Below are 6,686 nucleotides of genomic sequence, written 5' to 3' on the forward strand. Positions count from 1 at the left end.
GGTACCTATACAAAAATTGATCATTTATTAGGATATAAAAACCTCATAATCAAATACAAAAGGCAGAAATGGTCAAGGCATCTTTTTCAGATACCAGTGTAATAAAAATTACATGCAATATAGGGCCTAGAAAAGAGAGACTAAAAACTAATCCTAAAGAATGAGTGGGTCAAACAACAAATCATAGAAAGAATCAATAATTTCATCCAAGAGAATGACAATAATGAGAAAACAACCCAAAACTTATGTTTAGTCAAAGAAGTTTTTAGAGGAAATTTTATATCTCAAAATGCTTACATGACTACAATAGAGAAAAAGGAGATTAATGCATTAGACATGGAACTAAAAAAGGTATAAAAAGAAGAAATTTTAAAACCCCAAATATCAAATTAGAATCTTTGCAAATCAAAGCAGAGATTAATAAAATGGAAAGTAAGAAAACAGTTGAACTAATAAATAAAACTAAGAATTGATATTGTGAAAAAAACCGAGAAATTAGATAAACTTTTGGTTAATTTGCTTATAAAAAGAAAAGAAGAAAATCAAATGCCAGCATCAAAAATGAAAAGGGTGAACTTACCACCAATGAAGAAAAAATTAAAGCAATAATTAGAAGCTATTTTGTCCAACTTTCTGCCCAAAAATTTGACAATCTAATTGAAAGGAATGAATAGTTACAGAAATATAAATTTCCCAGATTAACAGAAGAGGAAATGAAATACTTAAATAATCCCATTTTAGAAAAAAATAATTGAGCAACAATAAATAAACTCCTTAAGAAAAAAATCTCCAAGGCCACATGGAATTACAACTGGATTCTACCAATATTTCAAGAACAATTAATTCCAATAATATATGAACTATATATAAACTATGTAGGAAAAATAGGCAAAAAAGAGTCCTACCAAGTTCCTTTTATGACACAAATAGAGTGCTGATATCAAACCAGAAAGAGCCAAAACAGAGAAAGAAAATTATAGCTCAAGCTCTCTAATGAATACTGATGCAAACAAAATTAAATAAAACATTAGCAAAAGAGTTTCAACAATTTATAATCAGAATAATAAGCTATGACCAAGTAGAATTTATACCAGCAATGCAGATCTTGTTCAACATCAGGAAAACCATTGGCATGGTTGACTACATCAATAACAAAACTAATAAAATGTATATGATAATGTTATTATATGCAGAAAAAGCTTTTGACAAAATACAGCACCCATTCCTATGGAAAACACTAGGAAACATAGGAATAAAGGATGTTTTCCTTAAATATCTATCTAAAACAATTAGCCAGCATTATATATAAGGGGGAAAATCTATAAGCATTCTTAATAAGATCAGATGTGAAACAAGGATGCCCATTATCACCACTATTCAATATTATACTAGAAATGTTGGCTCTAGCAATAAGAAAAGAAAAAGAAAAAGAAGAATTTGGAGTAGACAATAAGGAAATAAAACTATCATTCTTTGCAGATGATATGATGGTATATTTAGAGAATTCTAGAGAAACAATTAAAAACCTTCTAGAGACAATAAACAATTTTAGCAAAGTTGTAAAATATAAAAGAAATCAGCATAAATCATCTGTATTTCTATATGTATCAACAAAACCCAGCTACAAAAGATAGTAAGAGAAATTCCATTTAAAACAACTGTAATTAAATAAAATATTTGGGAATCTATCTGCCAAGACAAACTCAGGAAATATATGAACATAATTACAACTTTCACACAAATAAAGTTGTATCTAAATAATTGGGAAAACACCAATTGCTCATGGATAGGCTAAGCTAATATAATAAAAATGACATTTCTACATAAAATAGCCTACTTATTCACTATCATACAAACTGTCAAAAATTGTTTATAGAGCTAGTAAAAAACAATAACAAAATTCATCTGGAAAAATAAAAGGTCAAGAATATCAAGGGAATTAATGGAAAAAAAAATGCAAAGGTCCATGGCCTAGCAGTACCACAGCTAAAACTTTATTATAAAGTAGTAGTCATCAAAATCATCTGTTACTAGCTGTGGTAAATCAGTGGAATAGGTTTGATACACAAGACATAATAATCAATGACTATAGTAATCTACTGTTTGATAAACCCAAAGACTCTAGCTTCTCTGACAAGAAATCATGATTTGACAAAAATTGCTTGGAACGCTGGAAAATTTTACCAAACTAGTCATAGACCAAATTCACACCCCATACAAAAATGAAATCAAAATGGGTACATGATTCAGGGATAAAGGATATTATATGCAAATTAGGAGAGCATGGGATAGTTTATCAGATTTTGAGGGAAGGAAGGAATTTATTGCCAAAGAACTAGAGAACATTATGAAATACAAAATGATTAATTTTGATTATATTAAATTAAGATTATTTTGCACAAACAAAAACAATACAGCCAAGATTAAAAGGGAAATAAAAAACTAGGAAACAATTTTTTTTAGAATTTCTTTTTTTTTAATATTTTATTTTATTTTATAATAACTTTATATTGACAATCCATGCCAGGGTAATTTTTTATAACATTATCCCTTGCACTCGCTTCTGTTCCGATTTTTCCCCTCCCTCCCTCCACCCCCTCCCCTAGATGACAAGCAATCCTATATATGTTAGATATGTTGCAGTATATCCTAGATACAATATATGTTTGCAGAACCAAACAGTTCTCTTGTTGTACAGGGAGAATTGGATTCAGAAGGTAAAAATAACCCGGGAAGAAAAACAAAAATGCAAATAGTTCACATTCGTTTACGAAACAATTTTTACAGCAAGTATTTCTGATAAAGGTTTCATTACTAAAATATATAGAGAGAACAGAGTCAAATTTATAAGAATACAAGTTATTCCATAATTGATCAATGGTCAAAAAATAGGAGATATTAATAAATTAGAACTGAAGCAATTAAAGCCATCTATAGTCATGTGAAAAAATGCTCTAAATCACTATTGATTAGAAAAATGCAAATCAAGGCAATTCTGACATACCACCTCATCCTTATCAGATTAGCTAAAATGACAGGAAAAATATAATGATAAATGTTAGAGGTGAGGTAGGAAAAACTAGGACACTAATGCATTGTTAGTGTAGTTGTGAAATGATCCAATCATTTTGAAGGGCAATTTGGAATTGTACACAAAGGGCTGTCAAATTGTTCATACCCTTTGATCCAGCAATGCTACTGGGTCTGCATCCCAAAGAAATCATAAAACAGGGAAAAGTACCCACATGTAAAAAATGTTTGTAGCAGTTTTTTTTGTTGTGTAGCAGCAAAGAATTGGAAAATGAGGAAATGCCCATCAATTTGGGAATGGCTGAGTAAGTTTAGGATATTAAAGTGATGGAATATTATTGTTTTATAAGAAATGATGAACAGGCTGATTTTAGGAAAGATTTAAATGAACTGATGCCAAGTTAAGCAAGCAGAACCAGGAAAACATTGTACACAACAACAGTAAGATTGTGTGTTGATCAAGAATGACAAATGTAATATTCTGCTTAATCCTCTGGAGGTCCTCAGAATGGGCCTTGATTTCAGCAGAATAATCACCACAAGAATAGTCAGGAATAAAGTCCAAAGTCTTTATTATCTCCTTCACAGTCTGTCTCCTTCACCTGGAGCCAAGCCACCTAATTTCATTTGGGCCTTGGTCTCTGTGGAGGAATGCAGGAAGCAGGAGAGCCACTAGGATGGTGGGAGATGGAATGTCTCTCTTCCAGTCCTTAACGCTTAGTCAAGATATGATAAGAGGGTCAGGGCCTTAAGCGTAGAGGGCAATATGCAGTTGAACTCCTCCTCCAATGGGGTTAAGATGGAGGAAAGAGTGACTAGTGCAGAAAGTGATAGCATGGAAGAGAACTGAGGGGTCAAGAGAGTGAAAGTCACAATGTAGATAAAGATTAAGATTTGGTAAGGGAAGACACAGGGAAAAGTGGAAAGCCAGTAGATTATAGTCAAATAAGGGGATGTTAGCATTTTTCACCATTGAAGAGCTACATTTTTGAGAACTGACAAGATCAAGGGTTTGACTCTCTTTATGGCTGAGGTAAGGTGGAGTTTATGGGAAATGAGTGAGTTGTAGAACTGACTGATTTAGGTGTTTGAGGGAAATTCAATATGTACGTTGAAGTCTCAAAATATGTAGGCAAGAGTTGGGAAGGAGAGAAAAATTGTACTAAATCGAATGAGATAGGAAGGGGAATAATCATTTGATTGCATGGAAGTTGTGGGTTGTCTCTATTGGTCTCCTTCTTATTCCTCCTACAAGACACTCTATTTTCTGACTGGATAAATTTTAAACTGGCTCTTCCCCATGCCGGGAGTAGAATTACTATTGAGCTCCAACTCCTGGCTTTCTTCAAGGCTTAGTAAAAATCTTATGCTTTTTAAGAAACTTTTCCCAATTCTCCTTAATATTAGTGCCTTCCCTCTGAATTTATAACTCATTTATTCTGTATATATCCCATAAGTACATGATTTTTATGTTGATTCCTCCATTAGAATGTGATTTTCTTGAAGTGGGAATAAGTTTTTTTTTTCCTTTCATTTTCTTTGTATCTTCAGAACTTTGCATGGAGCCTGCCACACAGTTAAGTGCTTAATAAATGCTTGCTATTGACTGACTGAGAGATTAAAGGCTATCACATTTGTTACAGATCACAGGATAACAAGTTAAATTCGGAAAGGATGTTAGAAATTAGATAATGTAACATCCTCATTTTATATGTAGCACATGTAGAGGACATGGGACTAATTCATGATTATAGGTTCTACAGGTTATCTCTTCCTGGACTGAGACTAAGTTATTTACTCCCAAACTTCACTCACACTGGTCCTGCTATGCTTACCCAAATTAGTGACACCATTAAGTTTAAAACATATATTAAATGAGAAGGAAAAAGCAAGAATAATTATAGTATATAAAAAAGCTAATATCGAAATATATTTTATTATTACTTTACATATATCATATCATAGGATTCATATTTCTTGCCTTCTCAAGGTTGCTAGAGGAATTTGAGGGAGAAAGAAAATTTGGAACACAAAATTTTAAAAATGAATGTTTTTAAAATATAATGAATAAGTACCCTCCTTCTCCTCCCCCTTCAAAAAAGACATAGCATATAAGAAATTTCCTATCAGATCTATAGATAGGCAAAGAATTTACAACAGATAGAGAGGGTCACAAGAGATAATATGAACAACTTTGATTATATAGAATTACATGTGCTGCACAAACAAAATCAATTCATATAAAATTAGAGGAGAAGCAGGAAATGAGGGGGTGATTTTTGCGATAAATGTTTTCTGATAAAAGTCTCATTCCTAAGATATATAGAGAACTAACACAAATGGATAAAAGTGAGCCATTCCCCAACTGATAAGTGATCAAAGAATATGACTAGGCAGTTTTTAGAAGAAAATCAGACTATTAATAGCCATACAAAAATTCTCTAAATCACTAATAATTAGAAAAATGCAAATTAAAATAACTATGATGTACCACCTCATACTAATCAGATTGGCAAAGTTGAACAAGAAGAAAATGACAAATGTTGGAGGAATTATAGGAAAATGGATACATTAATAAGGTACTGGTAAAACTGTGAATTGACCCAGCCATTCTGTAATGCAATATAGAACTATATCCCCAAAACTATTAAAACTGTGCATACCTTTTGATTCAGTGATACCACTATTAGATCTATATCCCAAGATCAAGGAAGAAATTAAATGACCCATAAATATAAATGTATTTATTAAAGATCTTTTCATGATAACAGGGAACTGGAAAGTAATAGAATATTCATCAATTAAAAATGGCTGAGTAAGTTATGATATATGAATGCAATAGAATACTATTGTGGCTGTAAGAAATGGTGAAAGTGGTGGTCTCAGCAAAACCTGGGAAGACTTGTATGAACTGATGTAGAACGAAGTCAGAAGAACCAGGAGAAAATTTATATAATAATAACAAATGTGTAAAGATAATTTCAAAAGATTAAAAAACTCAGATCAAACAAGGACCAATCATAATTCCAGAGGTTTCATGGTGAATCATGCTTATCCTTTTCAGATACAGAAGTGATAGACTTAGAGTGCAGAATTCAGTATATGTTTTGTTTTCTTTTGGACATGTAAAATGTGGGATTTTTTCTTTTCTTTTTTTGCTTGAGTTTATAAGGAGTTTGGTTTTCTTGCTTTCTCAAATAAAATGGAATTTTTAAAAATGTAGTAATAAATGCAAAATCTTACAATTAGTTATAAAACTTCACAAATACATTACAGACAGCAATTGGTTTAAAAATTATGTGGCAACAATTACATTAAATTAAACAATTTTTTGTACAAAATCAACAGAAACAAGATTTTTAAAAAATTACAGGGGCAGCTGGGTTGCATAATAGTTAGAGCACCAGCCCTGAAGTCAGGAGGATCTGAGTTCAAATTTGGCCTCAGACACATAACACCTTCTAGCTGTGTAGCCCTGGGCATATCACTTACCCCCAATTGCCACAGCAAAAAATAAAAATTTTTAAAAAAGAGAGAATTACAAAACTGGGGAAAAAAATCTTTACAGTCAGTGTTTATGATAAAGGTCTCATTTCTAAAATATATAAAGAACTTTGTCAAATTTATAAGAATACAGTCACTCCTTAATTGATAAA

The sequence above is a fragment of the Antechinus flavipes genome, chromosome 4, assembly GCF_016432865.1.
Source record: "Antechinus flavipes isolate AdamAnt ecotype Samford, QLD, Australia chromosome 4, AdamAnt_v2, whole genome shotgun sequence".
NCBI lineage: Eukaryota > Metazoa > Chordata > Mammalia > Dasyuromorphia > Dasyuridae > Antechinus > Antechinus flavipes.